The sequence below is a fragment of the Eucyclogobius newberryi genome, unplaced genomic scaffold (genome assembly GCF_026437365.1).
Source record: "Eucyclogobius newberryi isolate DKJ021-1_F unplaced genomic scaffold, fEucNew1.0.hap1 SCAF_143, whole genome shotgun sequence".
Classification (NCBI taxonomy): Eukaryota; Metazoa; Chordata; class Actinopteri; order Gobiiformes; family Gobiidae; genus Eucyclogobius; species Eucyclogobius newberryi.
Window position 1 is genome coordinate 103,866 of NW_027315772.1, and position 21,135 is coordinate 125,000.

General features: G+C 41.6%; 1 protein-coding gene across 2 annotated transcripts in view; it reads left to right on the forward strand.

Annotated features, from left to right (window-relative positions):
• Nucleotides 1-273: 273 nt before the first annotated feature.
• The window catches only part of LOC140360211 (protocadherin-1-like), a 53,587-nt gene continuing 32,725 nt past the window's right edge, over nucleotides 274-21,135 (forward strand). Inside the window, exon 1 of one of the 2 annotated variants that reach the window (XM_072445415.1) lies at nucleotides 274-508. The gene's annotated coding sequence lies outside the window, so the exon portion shown is untranslated. Of the gene's footprint in view, nucleotides 509-2,720; nucleotides 2,767-21,135 lie in introns of those variants that run through there. The other variant, XM_072445416.1, reaches the window with a different exon arrangement.

Sequence of the window (21,135 nt, forward strand, 5' to 3'; positions counted from 1 at the left end):
TTCTCTACCGGAGCTGGACCTTTTCCGATTTTATTTGCCTGTTTTACCTCTTTTTGTGGCTTGTTTTTGTTACTTCAACACAAGATACCAAACCACTTCCACCAGAGCACGTCCGTCCCGCCAACTCAAGCGGAGGATGCTACGGCCATTGACCCGCTGAGAGAGCGCGTTTTCCCCGGCGGCGGGCAGCACTGTCAAGAGTGACCCGGTCCGAGTGGCTCTTCCTCCCGGTGCAACTGACAGCGTGGTCCCCCCCCACTACCACCAACCACTCAACGAGCCCCCGGTTGTCACGACTGAAAAAGTGGACATAAATTGTGAACAGAACACACGGAATAACACTTCTTTTTTTTCTTCTATTCGGGATTGTTTTGAGTCATTTTCCCCGCCTTGTGGATTCTTATTCAGCGTGAAAGTGCTCCGTGCGGACAGCGGGCGGGCGCGGAGCCTCGTACGCCGGGCTGGAGTGCTCAGAGGCGGGCAACTGCGCGGGGCTCACACGGTCCAGGTAAAAAAAAAAAAAAAAAAAAAAAACTTCCACAACGCTGCACTTTTCCCACACAAAACCTCAAAGTATATTAAAAAATACGCGATGTCGTCACGGTTCGCCGGCTTGGCAGTCTTTTCCACGCTTTTTTCAGTCACTTTCCCATCATTTCCTCCGAGATGTGGAGTTGCATTTTAATTAAAAATCGCCCCGTTCTCGCCGGAGCTCCAATCCCCAGCTGTTCTGACGCGCTTGTCGGTCAAATAAACCCGTCTTAAAGCCATTGAATGCTCATATCCAGCGCCTTAATCCCGCCTGATTGGTATTTTACCTATATTACACTAGAGTTTATCGACCCCGGGCATCGATCCGCTTCTGCTTTACATCACCACCGCTGCCGTCTCTCTGCCTCTCTCCTCCCCGTGAAATGTCGCTTCCTGGAGGGTCACCCCGGGCTCCCGAACCCCGCGGAAACCTGTAGTGCAGCCCGGGTTCAGTGCACTTGCCACGGGACTTAACCAAGCCCAAACCCGGGGGCTAAAGAAGGACCGAACCAGGGCCCTGACCGAGACTAAAACGAAATTGAATTAACTTAATCTTAACTTGGACGAATTCGGATCAGAACCAGGTCTAAACTAGGACAAAATCAGAATTAAACTAACCTGAAATGGGCTGGTTTGAACTTAACTGGGTCTAAACTCGGGCTAAAGAGGGATTAAACCAGGATCAGAACCAGGTCTAAATCAAGAAAGGACGAGCTAATTAAAAATAAAACCAAACCAGAAATCAGGATTTAACCAGTTTCAGATTAAAACACATTTTTCTGGTTTAGTCCTTTTTTTATTATCCTAAAACAAAAAAAAGGATTAACACAGAAAAATGAAACCTGGACTAAACTTAGACCAATTCAGATCAAAGCCAAGTTAACAATAAAAGGAACAAAACCCAACTAAACTAACCTGGACTTGAATCAAATTCAGGACAAAACCAGTGGCAGTCTAAACCATATCTAAAATGGAAAAGCGAGGACTAAAATCTTGTCCCTGGAGATGGGGCCCGTGCATGCACGTCGCAGGGGGTAAGGCTCTGCGTTCTCCCTTCTGCAGGGACTATATCTTGTACATAAAATGGCAGTAAAAGCCACTTATCATTACGGATATGGGCCTGGGCGTGTGGTTTGAAGCTAATGCGCCTTCGGGGAGCATCTCCCAGCTACAAAAATTACTCCCTCCATTCATCATTCAGTAGTTTATAAATGGATTTTTAAAAGAGGGAGATTTCGGACACCTGTGGCATGCAACCTGTCAATCCAAACTAGCTCAAATTGACGTGGTTTTTTAGCTCAAATGAAAATGATTCACGGTGTAGGAACATTACTGAAATCCAAATTAAAAGATGAAAAGAGATTTAAAGACATTTTGAGGTTTTACGAACAGCAAAACCTTACATTTCAACATGTTTTAAACCCTGTTATTCATACACTCCATGCGTACGTGCCCCTATACACAGAAGTACGATAGCATACTGACTCATTTTAACCAGAATTTGACTTTTTATGCAAATGAATAAGCCTTCTTAAACAGTCTAACCTAAATTTGCCTTTTTTGTGCAACGTAACACAAATGTCAAATAGTCTCAGCAACTTATCACACATTTCCATTGTATTCATATGCAATTTTTTTGGCCCCAAATCACAGAAAATGCAACAAATAAATCAAATGAACAGCCACAATCTCATTCCAGTGTACATTTTGTTGATGAAGTGCGTTGCTAATGTGTTCTGCTGTGACATAAAGCTGCATTTCTGATTCCATTTGACTTGAAAGACACGTTTCATAGGATTTAAGCTGCGCACGCGGTATATTTTTATTCAAATCTGCTCCTCTGGTTGCTTTGTGCTCAAATCACAACCCCCGTACTTGTTCTTCTGAGGCATATCTTTCAATTACATCGGACCGTTCCTTCTGCATACTGTATTTGGAAGCAGGCGTTTGAGAGGCTGAAAGAAAGAGAGAGAGAAAGGAGAGTCAGTTTGGAAAGCGGCCAAAAAACCCAAGCACTTTTAGCTCCGCGGCAGACTTTGACCTACTGTAATCGTGCCCGTGAGTAGATAGGATTGCTGCTCGTGTTTTACCAGCTTTTTGGATTAGAAAAATATGATAAAACCAACGTGTCGCGTGTGAATTTCCTTCTTTTTTCTTTTTTTTTTACAACGAAAACGCTTTTGTGATTTACGATTCGAGCTGTGTTCAAGCGCTTCATCTTGGAATCATCGACTAGTAAGTCAGATAATACTTTCAAACGCTTGAGACGGTATTTTGCACCTTAGTGGAATCTTTTAAAACTGAATTTGAATTTACTGTATCTCAATTTTGACATGATCAGTTTTCTTTTTTCCCTCCCGCATTACAGCGATTGTTCGCGCGTGCTTTATATGACTACACCATCTACTTTTAGCTAATTATTAACTGTTTTCAACTTCCTGAAAGACCTTTTTATAGGTAATATAATTCAATTGATGATTAATTCCATGTTTTTTTTGTCTTGAGCTATAACAGTATAAGTAAATTAGACTTTCTGTTGCTTTTTATTAGACTGTTGCACTAAAGCAGTAAAGAAAACGTGACCGATATCAGCTACATCTGCGACGTTTGATGCTAGCGTGCTCAAAGTCCGGATGGATCGTTCAACCAATACGAAAAAAGAGGAAATAAATACACTTGGATAATATGCTTATCCAATAAAACCGCTGCTATAAGTTTATTAAAGTGACTTTCTGAATATGTAAAAGAACAAAACCTGCTTTGATTTTCATGCCCGCAATGGCCTTATTATCAGAATATTGCTGTCCTATGAATAAATCAGCTTTTCTGCAGGTTAAGAAGTGTAGAACTCGGCGGTTTATGATGAATATAAGTTGTTCGATATCGATACTTCTTATTGCATAGAAGTCCGTCATGATCTTGCCTATTTCCGTATCCATCATTTGCGTACAGCCCTAGTATTTATCAACCTAAAATATCCATCAGTTTCACATACGGCTGACTCAAAATTAGGGACGGTCCGATATGGATTTTTTTAATTTATTTATTTATTTGAGCTGATAACCGATATTTCTCGATACCGATATCTCAAATCGACTGTTCACTTGCCATTTCTTTTGCCAAATTGCTCTTTTATTTCCATTTTTGCTCACATCTGCACCAAATATCATCCGATACCGATACCGGAACTGATACATCACCCGTCCGGACAAAAACTCACATTTTCCCCTTTGACTCTCGATCCAAACCGAATGCAAATTGCAAGATACGAAAACACACTTCCTCCTCACACTATCTCCCCTACCTCCACATCCATTGCCGTATCCACCATCACTTACACAGTTTCTACTTCATATCAACGTATTTCCCACAAATGACAGGAAATGCAGCTTTCACACGCACAAGGGCGCCGCAAGACGAATGCCTCCCGTGCGTCGGGAGCGTCGCAGATAGCGTAGTGCGGTGCGTTGGCGGCTCGTGATGAATCGCCCGTATGCATCAGGGAGTCGCGGCGGCGTAACCGAACAGACCGGAGACCAGCGCATTACTTACACCGGCGTGGCATCAGAGCGGCTTCAAAGCATAAAACCACAGTGTAATCGTGTTCCCCGACAGCTTCTGCTTCTTTCTTCTTTAGAGTTTGATAACGGGAATTGTTGGGAATGACTAAATGTTGTATCGATGGGGGAAAAAACAAGTTTCAAGTGATATTATGAACGGTTGGTGTCATCAGACTGATGTCGGAACTTTTGGCATTTCCGTTGATGGAAGAAGGCCATGCGCGTCTGTAAGAAAAGTTACGCAGTGCATCATTAGCTTTCCATCACGTTTCCTGCATGATTCATTCGCTGCGCTTCCGGAGGCCTTCTGGTGTCCGTTCCGCGCTCCGTCCTCCACGTTTATGGCTCGTTCTGATCATTACAGCGATCAAAGCGGCTTTATTACATGAACCAACAGCTACTGCGTTTAGCCTGAGTTTGATTTCTGATTTATTTTGCCAGAGGAGGGCGTGAGAACTGATGGCACTGATGTAGCGTCTCCAGTTTACTCAGGGCGGCAGTCGATTCGCCGATTGTTCGCCGATGATGTCTTTGTCAACCAAATGCTTAAATAGTCGACTGATTGTTTGATGAAGATTATATTGATTTGTTTGCGTAACAGCAGAAAGGCGAGCGCATGGATATATATAGATATATACAGTACTGACAAAATTAATCGATCAGTTGTTGAGAACGCAAAAGGTCTGGTGATGAAAATATTTGTACTACATTGTACCCGGATGAAGCTGAAGTGAAGCCGTTTGATGATCCTGGTGGAGCACGTTTATGGACTGAAGAGAGTTCACATCAAATATGCTGAATTTATACATTTTCAGCATAATTTTGATGGAATTACAGCTCAATTCCGGTCATAAAATGTCTTTTCTCAGCTCATGGTTTCTGAGCCTATGCGCTGACGATTATTAGCGTACTAAATTAGCTGACGATTATTCAAATAACCAAAAACATGTTGCAGTCCTATCTCGATAACAATATTCAAATATTTTAGGACGAAGAGGAATTTGTTCCTTTAAATTTCCTGAACATAATTTTGCATACCTCCAAAACAACAACTGTGGCATCATCCATTTTTCGGTGGACGTCTTCCTAAATGGATGCGGGGCACGTCTTTAGTCGACCAAGATTCCCTTTCGTAGGCTCCGGCCTCACAGTTCTGAATACATAAAGCAATAACTGCTTGTCTCCACTCACCTTATCCCGGGGCGGCGTCTGTTTGCTCATCTCTTAGTCAAATAACCTGAGGTAGGACAAGGATTACATCATCGCCAGTGGACACGCAAATACACTGCGAGAGGCCCACTGTACTCCTTTGTGACGGCACCGTTCAGAGAGTGGGATTCTGCTGTTTTTAGAATGATTTTTTAATTGATATTATGTATGGATTTTTTGTTCATACATTGTTGTTGTTTTTTTTTATCCTGGTTTGGTTTCGTCCTGGTTCACAGACCTGGAATATTCCACAGTATGCCATTGAATGTATCTGTCTTTCATTCATTTTCCACCACTTGTTCCCTTTTCGGGGTCGCGGTGACTGGAGCCTATCCCAGTGACTTTGGGCCTTAGGCGGGGTCCACCCTGGATAGTGGCCGACACTGCGTATCGAGCTTATACATCTTAAATTACCTGTGTTCTTCTTGAATACAAACATGGATTAATTCAGCAAGCGGGGGTCGCCTCTCCACAGATCTGACCTGTTACTTTGCCTTAATATGTAACCCGCTTGTCGCCATTGACTTAAGTTTGATACCACTCTGCGGAATATTCCAGACAAAGCATTAAAATAGTATTATGTCATGTAAACCAAGTGTGGATGAAGTTGACATTTTGCATAATATCGAAATCAAATCAGTGGTAATTTTGTGTTGGTCTTGGAAAGTATTATTATACTTGTACTTTTTATTGTACTTTTCTCGTGAGGTAAACAGAGTCAGAGCGCTTTGTGTTGTGTAAACGCTGCTCAGGTGAAGCAGGAGCAGGTGACTTTTCGAACCGAGAAACAAGACGTCAACAGCCAAGAATCCTGTCCATCCAGTCCTCCCGGTCCTACCATTGTGTCCTACTGAAGAGAGAGAGAGAAGAGGGGGAGACGGACGGAGGGACGAGAGGAAAAACTGTGAAGAGAGAGAAGAGAGAGAGAGAAGAGAGAGAAGAGGGGGGAGGGACGGAGGGACGAGAGGAAAAACTGTGAAGAGAGAGAAGAGAGAGAGAAGAGGGGGAGACGGACGGAGGGACGAGAGGAAAAACTGTGAAGAGAGAGAAGAGGGGGAGACGGACGGAGGGACGAGAGGAAAAACTGTGAAGAGAGAGAAGAGAGAGAGAAGAGGGGGAGACGGACGGAGGGACGAGAGGAAAAACTGTGAAGAGAGAGAAGAGAGAGAGAAGAGGGGGAGACGGACGGAGGGACGAGAGGAAAAACTGTGAAGAGAGAGAAGAGAGAGAGAAGAGGGGGAGACGGACGGAGGGACGAGAGGAAAAACTGTGAAGAGAGAGAAGAGAGAGAGAAGAGGGGGAGACGGACGGAGGGACGAGAGGAAAAACTGTGAAGAGAGAGAAGAGAGAGAGAAGAGGGGGAGACGGACGGAGGGACGAGAGGAAAAACTGTGAAGAGAGAGAAGAGGGGGAGACGGACGGAGGGACGAGAGGAAAAACTGTGAAGAGAGAGAAGAGGGGGAGACGGACGGAGGGACGAGAGGAAAAACTGTGAAGAGAGAGAAGAGAGAGAGAAGAGGGGGAGACGGACGGAGGGACGAGAGGAAAAACTGTGAAGAGAGAGAAGAGAGAGAGAAGAGGGGGAGACGGACGGAGGGACGAGAGGAAAAACTGTGAAGAGAGAGAAGAGAGAGAGAAGAGGGGGAGACGGACGGAGGGACGAGAGGAAAAACTGTGAAGAGAGAGAAGAGGGGGAGACGGACGGAGGGACGAGAGGAAAAACTGTGAAGAGAGAGAAGAGAGAGAGAAGAGGGGGAGACGGACGGAGGGACGAGAGGAAAAACTGTGAAGAGAGAGAAGAGAGAGAGAAGAGGGGGAGACGGACGGAGGGACGAGAGGAAAAACTGTGAAGAGAGAGAAGAGGGGGAGACGGACGGAGGGACGAGAGGAAAAACTGTGAAGAGAGAGAAGAGGGGGAGACGGACGGAGGGACGAGAGGAAAAACTGTGAAGAGAGAGAAGAGAGAGAGAAGAGGGGGAGACGGACGGAGGGACGAGAGGAAAAACTGTGAAGAGAGAGAAGAGAGAGAGAAGAGGGGGAGACGGACGGAGGGACGAGAGGAAAAACTGTGAAGAGAGAGAAGAGGGGGAGACGGACGGAGGGACGAGAGGAAAAACTGTGAAGAGAGAGAAGAGGGGGAGACGGACGGAGGGACGAGAGGAAAAACTGTGAAGAGAGAGAAGAGAGAGAGAAGAGGGGGAGACGGACGGAGGGACGAGAGGAAAAACTGTGAAGAGAGAGAAGAGAGAGAGAAGAGGGGGAGACGGACGGAGGGACGAGAGGAAAAACTGTGAAGAGAGAGAGCAGTACATGTACTTTTTACTTCCATGTGCGATCTAAAAGTGAAAGTATACGCTGAGTACTCGGCTAGCGCGTACTTGTAAAATAGAATTATAATAATGACTTTTTCTCTCATGGTCAAACACACTTTTTTAAATAATGACCAGCAATTATTTATTTGTCTTTTAATCAATAATAGACTGAATTTTATATTAATTTAAATCAAATATTAGTTTGATGGGAATTAAAATAAAATTCTTCAATACAAAAGGGAACAAGCGGTAGAAAATGGATGGATAAAAGTGGACAATATCTGTTGTTTTTAGATACAAAATATGAATAATGAGTATGTTTCTCCACACAGTCTCCACCCTTCAGTTCCTCCACCCTTCAGTTCCTCCACCCTTCAGTTCCTCCACCCTTCAGTTCCTCCACACAGACATACTCAGAGGGTGGAGCAGTTTCAAAGTTCACATTAAGCTTCTTGGACTAAAAGCTTTTTTATGGAACAGATTTAACGCTCAGGTCAAAGCTGTAATCTCTAACAATCTCCCTCTTTTACTCTCTCCCCCTTTACTCTCTGTCTCTTTACTCTCTCTCTCTTTTACTCTCTGTCTCTTTACTCTCTCTCCCTCTTTTACTCTCTCCCCCTTTACTCTCTCCCTCTTTTACTCTCTGTCTCTTTACTCTCTGTCTCTTTACTCTCTGTCTCTTTACTCTCTCTCTCTTTTACTCTCTCTCCCTCTTTTACTCTCTCCCCCTTTACTCTCTGTCTCTTTACTCTCTCTCTCTTTTACTCTCTCCCTCTTTTACTCTCTGTCTCTTTACTCTCTCCCTCTTTTACTCTCTCCCTCTTTTACTCTCTGTCTCTTTACTCTCTCTCCCTCTTTTACTCTCTCCCTCTTTTACTCTCTGTCTCTTTACTCTCTCTCTCTCTTTTACTCTCTCCCTCTTTTACTCTCTCCCCCTTTACTCTCTGTCTCTTTACTCTCTCTCTCTTTTACTCTCTCCCTCTTTTACTCTCTCCCCCTTTACTCTCTGTCTCTTTACTCTCTCTCTCTTTTACTCTCTCCCTCTTTTACTCTCTCCCCCTTTACTCTCTGTCTCTTTACTCTCTCTCTCTTTTACTCTCTCTCTCTTTTACTCTCTCCCTCTTTACTCTCCCTCTTTTACTCCATGTTCTTGGTAACACTCGATCACAAAAGTGCTGATTGTAAAGTTTTCTCTTAGATTTCTCACGATAATCAGACAAATGGACGTCTTTGAGTCCATTATTATTTTCTTTTAAATTGTAAAATTGCAGCCTTCCGTCTGCGGCGAGTCAACAACAGTGTTTGAACGAGTGTCAATCATGCTAGCCCGTTAGCCCGAGTATATTTGTATGATTTTACTCTCCAGAAAGGATTTGTGTGACATTTCATTTCCATAAAGAGCAATTCATCATTTTAGGATGAAAACTGATCAATATTGATGTTTGGTTAAGACACAGTTTCTCCACCGTACGTCGACTTTCCCGTGACAAATCTAAAAACTCTTTATCATTCACTTTCAAATGCTTTATTATGTTTTGTTTTTTTAATCGCCGTGCTCTCCTCTCGTCCCTCGTTCTCCTGCCGCTCGGATCCAAACCACAAGAGACTCCACAAGGACCCTGCGCCGTGGTCATCACCCACAGGACGTTTTAACGCGTTAGTCCCGCCCCCACAGATGCTTAAACCCCGCCCACTTTCAGACATCATGGAAAAGACCATTAATAAACAAAAATAAGCCATAAATAAAATGTCATTTTTGTAGTATAGTTTAGCATAGCATAGCGTAGCATAGCATAGCATAGCATAGCATAACATAACATAGCATAGTGTAGCATAGTTTTAATAAAAAAAAATAAAAAAAATAAAATAACTGAAATTACTACTTGAAAAATGATGAAAAAATATATAAAATAAGAATTACCTAGACCTGGTTTAGACCTGGTTTAGTCCTGGTTTCGTCCTGGTTTAGTCCTGGTTTAGTCCTGGTTTAGTCCTGGTTCAGTCCTGGTTTAGTCCTGGTTCAGTCCTGGTTTAGGCCTGGTTTAGTCCTGGTTCAGTCCTGGTTTAGTCCTGGTTCAGTCCTGGTTTAGTCCTGGTTCAGTCCTGGTTTAGGCCTGGTTTCGTCCTGGTTTAGTCCTGGTTTAGTCCTGGTTTAGTCCTGGTTTAGTTCTGGTTTAGTCCTGGTTTAGTCCTGGTTTAGTCCTGGTTTAGTCCTGGTTTAGTCCTGGTTTAGTTCTGGTTTAGTCCTGGTTTAGTCCTGGTTTAGTCCTGGTTCAGTCCTGGTTTAGTCCTGGTTTAGGCCTGGTTTAGTCCTGGTTCAGTCCTGGTTTAGTCCTGGTTTAGTTCTGGTTTAGTCCTGGTTTAGTCCTGGTTTAGTTCTGGTTTAGTCCTGGTTTAGTCCTGGTTTAGTCCTGGTTCAGTCCTGGTTTAGTCCCGGTTCAGTCCTGGTTTAGTCCCGGTTCAGTCCTGGTTTAGTCCTGGTTCAGTCCTGGTTTAGTCCTGGTCATGTCGACTTAACTAATAGTATTGTGAATAGTACAGTGTAAGAGCGCGTCCCTGCAGCACCTGTCATTAGTCAAACCATTGGAGCTACATGTTCTTTTTATGAAAAACCGTCACATTTACAATTTTGTTTCCTTTGTCTTTTCACTTTTGTGTTAATCCCGGAGCTTTAGAAGTCTTAGCTGTACATGCCGCTCCTTAATTTACCAGAACAAAAAGAGAAAGCGCGGCGCCGACTCTGAGACGAGTTCAAAACCCTTCAAACAAAATGATTTTCACTTAAATAAATTAAATCCATCAAAGGAACGCAAACTTATCCTCAAAGATGATGTGAAGCCGCTTTGGAAAATTGGTCGGTCACAAACTTACTTTGTACAAACTTTGGCGATGACGTCCAGAGGTGGGACAAAAATGTAAAGACAAATACAGGCTTCATAATGAGCTTCCACTGCCACTTCGGGATTGTAAAGGAACAAAATGAGCGTCACAATAAAACACAAGCGCGCTAACAAGGGTTTGGAACTGTTTTTGTCTTAGTTTAGTACAGCTTTAGCCTGGTTTTGTCTGGTTTTATCATGCTTAGTGCTGTTTTTGTCCAGGTTTATCATGCTTATTTCTGTTTTTGTCCAGGTTTATCATGCTTATTTCTGTTTTTGTCCAGGTTTATCATGCTTATTTCTGTTTTTGTCCAGGTTTATCATGCTTATTTCTGTCTTTGTCCAGGTTTATCATGCTTATTTCTGTTTTTGTCCAGGTTTATTATGCTTATTTCTGTCTTTGTCCAGGTTTATCATGCTTATTTCTGTTTTTGTCCAGGTTTATCATGCTTATTTCTGTTTTTGTCCAGGTTTATCATGCTTATTTCTGTCTTTGTCCAGGTTTATCATGCTTATTTCTGTTTTTGTCCGTGTTTATCATGCTTAGAGCTGGTTTTGTCCAGGTTTAGCATGTTCAGTGCTGGTTTAGTCCTGGTTTATCATGCTTAGTGCTGGTTTTGTCCGTGTTTAGCATGCTTAGTGCTGGTTTTGTCCAGGTTTACCATGCTTAGTGCTGGTTTTGTCCAGGTTTAGCATGTTCAGTGCTGGTTTAGTCCTGGTTTATCATGCTTAGTGCTGGTTTTGTCCGTGTTTAGCATGCTTAGTGCTGGTTTTGTCCAGGTTTACCATGCTTAGTGCTGGTTTTGTCCAGGTTTATTGGGTTAGTTCAGGTTGAGTAGGGCACTAGGGGGTAGACAATAACATGGTACATGGCTCTTCTGGCACTTTATTTGTCAATCAGTTATAAGTCATAAATCAGTTATATTGTTATTAGTAGTAGCTCTAGTTTGTTTTGTGCTGCTTTGAAAGTGAATCATTCCAAGAGTATTTGGCTCATATAAAACTATGTGGCCGAACCAGCCTGACCAGCCTGACCAGCCTGACCAGCCTGACCAGCCTGACCAGCCTGACCAGCCTGACCCTCAGTCAACAGTCCGTGGTGAAAGTCGGCCTCTTGACTCACTCTACATTTACTGGTGTCGGTTTGGTTTCGGTGGATCGTCTTACTGCGCTGCTCAAGGGCACGACGGCAGCTCGTTTGCAACCGCTCCACTCAAAAGACCCGGCTCGGATTTCACTGATTTTTGCTGGTGACAAAACTGGACAAATATGAGGACAAGCTAAATGTTTGATATGTGATACTGAGGAGGATGACGAGGTTTGAGGTGACGCCACAGAAAATGTCAAAATGAGGCAACGCTTTATAATAACTACACCTTTAATCACCTTAATAAAGCACGAACACAGACTTAGTTTGTCGTGAACAAATAGTTTATTAGGATTAATTCAGACAAACTCCTGACCCTTAAATCACGCAGTTGTTGCCTGAATCATGCTTTATGAACTAGTTATTCAAGTATTTGTTCATGCTAATTAAGGCTAATTAAGATGACGTTACTATATAAGGATTAATTTAAGTAACTAAAATTGAAAAAAAAACCTTTTGATAGAAATATACATTAAATCAATGTTTTCATACACAAAATTCACAACCCATATTATTTGTATTGACTATATTAAATAAGTTTGACAGATTAATAAACAAAATGCAAAAGTAAATATATTGTAGGAAGATGATAAAACTGAAATGACCGTAAAGACTTTTTTTTGACTCATCTGACACACCAGATGCTCTTTCTCTCTTGCCCAAGGACAGTGCGGCCGCCACGCCGTTCTCGGGCGTGCGCTCAACCCACTACTCCACGCCGGGCGCAGTAAAACAAAAGACTGGCGGCCATGTCCCATATTGTCTTCATCTGTCCCTGTCCCGCCCGGCGCAGAGACATGTGTTCTAAATATGTTTGTGTGGAGGATTTAGTGCAGCTTTTGATCTGCTGCTGCTGCTGTTCATATGGCATCCATCCATCCCATAATTCAATCCCATAATCCCCCGCTGCTGCCGCCGCCGCTGTGACTGTTGCCAAGGGGATCAGCGTGGGGTCACATGACTCATCACATGATCCAACAGAACCACAGGTACTGCGCCCGTCCAGGAAATGGGCCTCGGGGATGTTTCCTTTCCATTTGATTCGATCTTAGACTTTTAACTTGGACTTGTTTAACTGAACTTATCGATCTAATTCTTTTGTTTTTGTTCTTTTAGTTGAATTTGTTGTTGTTCATGACAATTCACTGGGTTCACCTGTTTAATACTGGTTTAGTCTTAATTTAGGCCAGACTTTGTCCCAGTTTGTATGGTTTAGACCTGGTTCAGTCCTGGTTCAGTCCTGGTTTAGACCTGGTTCAGTCCTGGTTCAGTCCTGGTTTAGACCTGGTTCAGTCCTGGTTCAGACCTGGTTCAGACCTGGTTCAGTCCTGGTTCAGACCTGGTTCAGACCTGGTTCAGACCTGGTTTAGTCCTGGTTCAGTCCTGGTTTAGACCTGGTTCAGTCCTGGTTCAGTCCTGGTTTAGACCTGGTTCAGTCCTGGTTCAGACCTGGTTCAGACCTGGTTCAGACCTGGTTTAGTCCTGGTTCAGTCCTGGTTCAGTCCTGGTTCAGTCCTGGTTCAGACCTGGTTCAGACCTGGTTTAGTCCTGGTTCAGACCTGGTTTAGTCCTGGTTCAGACCTGGTTCAGACCTGGTTCAGACCTGGTTTAGTCCTGGTTCAGACCTGGTTCAGACCTGGTTCAGACCTGGTTTAGTCCTGGTTCAGACCTGGTTTAGTCCTGGTTCAGACCTGGTTCAGACCTGGTTTAGTCCTGGTTCAGACCTGGTTTAGTCCTGGTTCAGACCTGGTTCAGACCTGGTTCAGACCTGGTTTAGTCCTGGTTCAGACCTGGTTTAGTCCTGGTTCAGACCTGGTTCAGTCCTGGTTCAGTCCTGGTTTAGTCCTGGTTCAGACCTGGTTCAGACCTGGTTCAGACCTGGTTTAGTCCTGGTTCAGACCTGGTTCAGACCTGGTTCAGACCTGGTTCAGACCTGGTTTAGTCCTGGTTTAGTCCTGGTTCAGACCTGGTTCAGACCTGGTTTAGTCCTGGTTCAGACCTGGTTTAGTCCTGGTTCAGTCCTGGTTTAGTCCTGGTTTAGTCCTGGTTCAGACCTGGTTCAGACCTGGTTTAGTCCTGGTTCAGACCTGGTTCAGACCTGGTTCAGACCTGGTTCAGACCTGGTTTAGTCCTGGTTCAGTCCTGGTTCAGTCCTGGTTCAGTCCTGGTTCAGACCTGGTTCAGACCTGGTTTAGTCCTGGTTTAGTCCTGGTTCAGACCTGGTTCAGACCTGGTTTAGTCCTGGTTCAGACCTGGTTTAGTCCTGGTTCAGTCCTGGTTTAGTCCTGGTTCAGACCTGGTTCAGACCTGGTTCAGACCTGGTTTAGTCCTGGTTCAGACCTGGTTCAGACCTGGTTCAGACCTGGTTCAGACCTGGTTCAGACCTGGTTTAGTCCTGGTTCAGACCTGGTTCAGACCTGGTTCAGACCTGATCAAATCAAAGAATGTGACACGAAAAATTGTGGAAAATAAAGTTGATCGTATAAACCTTTTGCCACTGTTGTAGTCCTTGTGTCGAGCTGGTTTTGTCCTGGTTTAGTCCTGGTTTAGTCCTGGTTCAGACCTGGTTCAGACCTGGTTTAGTCCTGGTTCAGACCTGGTTCAGACCTGGTTCAGACCTGGTTCAGACCTGGTTCAGTCCTGGTTCAGTCCTGGTTCAGACCTGGTTCAGACCTGGTTTAGTCCTGGTTCAGACCTGGTTCAGACCTGGTTCAGACCTGGTTCAGACCTGGTTCAGTCCTGGTTCAGTCCTGGTTCAGACCTGGTTCAGACCTGGTTCAGACCTGGTTCAGACCTGGTTCAGACCTGGTTCAGTCCTGGTTCAGTCCTGGTTCAGACCTGGTTCAGACCTGGTTTAGTCCTGGTTTAGTCCTGGTTCAGACCTGGTTCAGACCTGGTTTAGTCCTGGTTCAGACCTGGTTTAGTCCTGGTTCAGACCTGGTTCAGACCTGGTTCAGACCTGGTTTAGTCCTGGTTCAGACCTGGTTTAGTCCTGGTTCAGACCTGGTTCAGTCCTGGTTCAGACCTGGTTCAGACCTGGTTCAGACCTGGTTTAGTCCTGGTTCAGACCTGGTTCAGACCTGGTTCAGACCTGGTTCAGACCTGATCAAATCAAAGAATGTGACACGAAAAATTGTGGAAAATAAAGTTGATCGTATAAACCTTTTGCCACTGTTGTAGTCCTTGTGTCGAGCTGGTTTTGTCCCAGTCTTAGTTTAAAACAAACCGTGTTTTTGACCAGAGCTTTAAGATATTATTGATCATTTCAGGTTGTCAGTGATCCGCTTCAGTCTTTTAATGGTTTAATGATTAAACATGTTTAAACTGCAACTAATACAATACAAAATGAAACCCTTTAGTTCTTAGAATGTATAATTAGACATCGAAGTTACTTATTCAAAGTTCCACAGCTCAAATCTTCAAATCCAAAAACATAAGCAAAGAATTCCCCAGAGGATATTTAGCCTCAAAACATATTGTTCCAGACATTATTTATTCACGTCGATATTGTGAAAGGCCTGATTAATACAAAATTTGCATTAAAAAAAATCGTTATAGTTTATTTTTTGTCAAATCAAAGTTTGAATCAAAAAAACGTTTCATTTTATTTACCACGCTTGAAACAAAACTATGCATTTTAACCTTAAAACCTCTGATTGTTCAGTCCAAAACCATCTGCATTGTTATTGTTTACCAGCTTCCCACAATGCAACAGCAGCATAGCAGGTTTTTTAGTAGTTTATGTGCGTCTGCGAAACTTCCTGATTAGTCAGCAGAGCGGGAACCAAACATGTCACTCTTCTGGTTTGACTTCAAGGGAAGAACAATATACAATATGATTAATCATTCAAATATGTCTAGCTTTGGTTTGGGTTTCACCGTAAGAGGCGTGTGAGGCGTGTGAGGCGTGTGAGGCGTGTGAGGCGTGTGAGGCGTGTGAGGTCGTGGTGTTCAGGAGTTCACACACTTTAAATAGATTTTGAAGTTTGGCATGTAAACTATTTTGCGTTTGAATAAGTATCATTTACTCTGTAGATACTGATACTGCCTCGTGTAAAGTTTGTTTAACTTTTGTACATTACCACCTCATATCATTGGGATGCTCAATCAAGTAAAAAATAATAGTAATGATTAGCTTTTTTATATTGAAATCCGGATTATTCAAGCTATTGTTTTTTGATTAGAGAGAGAGGTTTGGCCTATAATGAAGAGAATTAAGATAAAATGGGAAAAGGTGACGTCAAATATGGATTTTTTGTCACAATACCGATATCTGGCTCGCTGCTGCAGCCGGTAAGAAATATTTGCTGAAATATTATATTTTAGAATACAATCACAAATGTATAAACTGGGACACTGCCAACTGAATATCTGTGCCAAATATGCGTCATCTGTAAAAAAAACTTCCAGTTTAGCCCTTGTGAAGGCTTCATTTGGTCCAGTTTAGCCCTTGTGAAGGCTTCATTTGGTCCAGTTTAGCCCTTGTGAAGGCTTCATTTGGTCCAGTTTAGCCCTTGTGAAGGCTTCATTTGGTCCAGTTTAGCCCTTGTGAAGGCTTCATTTGGTCCAGTTTAGTCCTTGTGAAGGCTTCATTTGGTCCAGTTTAGCCCTTGTGAAGGCTTCATTTGGTCCAGTTCTCCACTTTTAGTCATGGTCTAGTTCCAGATGAAGTACTTTTACACTTTAATAGAAGTTACTTACTGCCACAACAACCCACTACTACCACTGCCTCTCCTCACAATGTACGATAACGTCACTAAATCTAAACAAACAACAACAAAAAAACTACAAAATCTCTCAATCCTACAAAGGAACAAAGTCTCCACGTGGTTGCGTTTTGTCTGGTTCTTCCCGTCTCGTGGTAATAACCTTGTATCTCGTTCCAAAGGCAGGTTGAAAGCGCCTGTTTCCATAAATAAAGCAGGAGGTGGCAAATCCGCCAGCCTAAAACTGAATAAAATATGAGAAAATATCAAACGCCGCTTTGAAGTTTGGCCACACCGAGGGAGCAGAGGTGAGTGTGTGGTCCCGGACAAAGGATTACTGCAGTACTACTACCTCCTCTGTGTACTGCCGGGCTACTATTGTTGTGTACTATTGTTGAAGCAGGATTAGGGCTAGAACAAACATCCTACTCATTGAAACGCACTCAGTCACGGACACAAAGGCCCAGCGGCTGTCGCACACGGAATCACGACTGTGCTAAGGACGTACGGCTAAATACTGCGATGAATACACGTTACAATAAATACTGCGATGAATACACGTTACAATAAATACTGCGATGAATACACGTTACAATAAATACTGCGATGAATACACGTTACAATAAATACTGCGATGAATACACGTTACAATAAATACTGCGATGAATACACGTTACAATAAATACTGCGATGAATACACGTTACAATAAATACTGCGATGAAAACACGTTACAATAAATACTGCGATGAATACACGTTACAATAAATACTGCGATGAATACATGTTACAATAAATACTGCGATGAATACACGTTACAATAAATACTGCGATGAATACACGTTACAATAAATACTGCGATGAATACACGTTACAATAAATACTGCGATGAATACACGTTACAATAAATACTGCGATGAATACACGTTACAATAAATACTGCGATGAATACACGTTACAATAAGTACTGCGATGAATACACGTTACAATAAATACTGCGATGAATACACGTTACAATAAATACTGCGATGAATACACGTTACAATAAATACTGCGATGAATACACGTTACAATAAATACTGCGATGAATACACGTTACAATAAATACTGCGATGAATACACGTTACAATAAATACTGCGATGAATACACGTTACAATAAGTACTGCGATGAATACACGTTACAATAAATACTGCGATGAATACACGTTACAATAAATACTGCGATGAATACACGTTACAATAAGTACTGCGATGAATACACGTTACAATAAATACTGCGATGAATACACGTTACAATAAATACTGCGATGAATACACGTTACAATAAATACTGCGATGAATACACGTTACAATAAATACTGCGATGAATACACGTTACAATAAATACTGCGATGAATACACGTTACAATAAGTACTGCGATGAATACACGTTACAATAAATACTGCGATGAATACACGTTACAATAAATACTGCGATGAATACACGTTACAATAAATACTGCGATGAATACACGTTACAATAAATACTGCGATGAATACACGTTACAATAAATACTGCGATGAAAACACGTTACAATAAATACTGCGATGAATACACGTTACAATAAATACTGCGATGAATACACGTTACAATAAATACTGCGATGAATACACGTTACAATAAATACTGCGATGAATACACGTTACAATAAATACTGCGATGAATACACGTTACAATAAATACTGCGATGAATACACGTTACAATAAGTACTGCGATGAATACACGTTACAATAAATACTGCGATGAATACACGTTACAATAAATACTGCGATGAATACACGTTACAATAAATACTGCGATGAATACACGTTACAATAAATACTGCGATGAATACACGTTACAATAAGTACTGCGATGAATACACGTTACAATAAATACTGCGATGAAAACACGTTACAATAAATACTGCGATGAATACACGTTACAATAAATACTGCGATGAATACACGTTACAATAAATACTGCGATGAATACACGTTACAATAAATACTGCGATGAATACACGTTACAATAAATACTGCGATGAATACACGTTACAATAAATACTGCGATGAATACACGTTACAATAAGTACTGCGATGAATACACGTTACAATAAATACTGCGATGAATACACGTTACAATAAATACTGCGATGAATATACGTTACAATAAATACTGCGATGAATACACGTTACAATAAATACTGCGATGAATACACGTTACAATAAATACTGCGATGAATACACGCTACAATAAATACTGCGATGAATACACGTTACAATAAATACTGCGATGAATACACGCTACAATAAATACTGCGATGAATACACGTTACAATAAATACTGCGATGAATACACGTTACAATAAATACTGCGATGAATACACGTTACAATAAATACTGCGATGAATACACGTTACAATAAGTACTGCGATGAATACACGTTACAATAAATACTGCGATGAATACACGTTACAATAAATACTGCGATGAATACACGTTACAATAAATACTGCGATGAATACACGTTACAATAAATACTGCGATGAATACACGTTACAATAAATACTGCGATGAATACACGTTACAATAAATACTGCGATGAATACACGTTACAATAAATACTGCGATGAATACACGTTACAATAAATACTGCGATGAATACACGTTACAATAAATACTGCGATGAATACACGTTACAATAAATACTGCGATGAATACACGTTACAATAAATACTGCGATGAATACACGTTACAATAAATACTGCGATGAATACACGTTACAATAAATACTGCGATGAATACACGTTACAATAAGTACTGCGATGAATACACGTTACAATAAATACTGCGATGAATACACGTTACAATAAATACTGCGATGAATACACGTTACAATAAATACTGCGATGAATACACGTTACAATAAATACTGCGATGAAAACACGTTACAATAAATACTGCGATGAATACACGTTACAATAAATACTGCGATGAATACACGTTACAATAAATACTGCGATGAATACACGTTACAATAAATACTGCGATGAATACACGTTACAATAAATACTGCGATGAATACACGTTACAATAAATACTGCGATGAATACACGTTACAATAAGTACTGCGATGAATACACGTTACAATAAATACTGCGATGAATACACGTTACAATAAATACTGCGATGAATATACGTTACAATAAATACTGCGATGAATACACGTTACAATAAATACTGCGATGAATACACGTTACAATAAATACTGCGATGAATACACGCTACAATAAATACTGCGATGAATACACGTTACAATAAATACTGCGATGAATACACGCTACAATAAATACTGCGATGAATACACGTTACAATAAATACTGCGATGAATACACGTTAGAAAATCACAAGTGATGTAGTTTTTAGGGTCATTTAATGTCTTCTTTGAGAACTTAAGTCTTGTTTCCAAAGTAGTCCTTGTGAAGGCTTCATTTGGTCCAGTTTAGTCCTTGTGAAGGCTTCATTTGGTCCAGTTTAGTCCTTGTGAAGGCTTCATTTGGTCCAGTTTAGTCCTTGTGAAGGCTTCATTTGGTCCAGTTTAGTCCTTGTGAAGGCTTCATTTGGTCCAGTTTAGCCCTTGTGAAGGCTTCATTTGGTCCAGTTTAGTCCTTGCGAATACACGTTAGGTCCAGTTTAGTCGCTAAGTGCAGCTAAAGTGCAGCTAAACCGGCACATTTCCGCTGATGCTAGCTAGCTTGTGCCCTCATGCTTGGCAAAACATAGCTAGCGCATGTTAGCGTCAGCTGTTTTATGTTTATTGACGCACGACACTTGTGGTCGGATGAAAAACGTAATATTTCCTGTGCGTATGCATCTGATATGATCCAAACAGAGGTTAAAGCGTGATGTAGAGGCCTTTTCCCATGATGCTTTGCGCACAAGGCAACTTTTTTTTATTGTCAAAAGTCTTTTAGAACATTTAAGACAAATAAACAGTTAAGGGAATGTCAGGGGGGCGGGGCATATTACAATTACAGTTACATTTTATAATCAAAAACATTTAATGGTTTAAACTTTTGGAAATGGTGAGAAATGTGATTCAATTTGTTTCATAACGACAGGGGAAAAAAGGGACACTGATGATGAAAATGTACTTTTAAGAATATAGAATTTGCCAAATAAATTAAAATAATAAAATTAATTGCCACTTTCTTCCAATAGTCCACTTTTGTGTCATGAAAACCAAAAATGATGTGTTCAAACTTAAATCTAAAGTTGGTTCAATGTGACGTATTATACATTATAAACAGTTTTTCCAAAAGGTTTTAATAATAGTGCAATTCCAAAAAAGGTGACTAATTGTTTCTTGGGGTCAATTGTTTGATATATCGTAGCATAAATTAATAAATGTCTGATAAATGACCGCTCTGTAAATATTCACTGTTCATTGTGACATCAAACATTTAATTCTGAGGATTTTAGAAACGGTAAAAAAAAAATGAAATTCCTTCTATTTTATTTTTGGATAAAGAAAAGCTCAGCACTGTTGGTAATTCCACCGACTGAACTCTTTGAATGGCCGGGGCCTTGAGCGGAGCCGCCACTCAATACTCATCGTGGGAAGAGACCGCGTGCCTTTTCCAGTTTATATAAGAAATCCATAGCCACAAACTAAGAATGACTAAACGTCTTATTCATGAATTGCTGGGATTTGGCCTTTAAAGAGAATAATTCAGGTATAATTTAGATTTGTATTTTGTAGAAAGCATT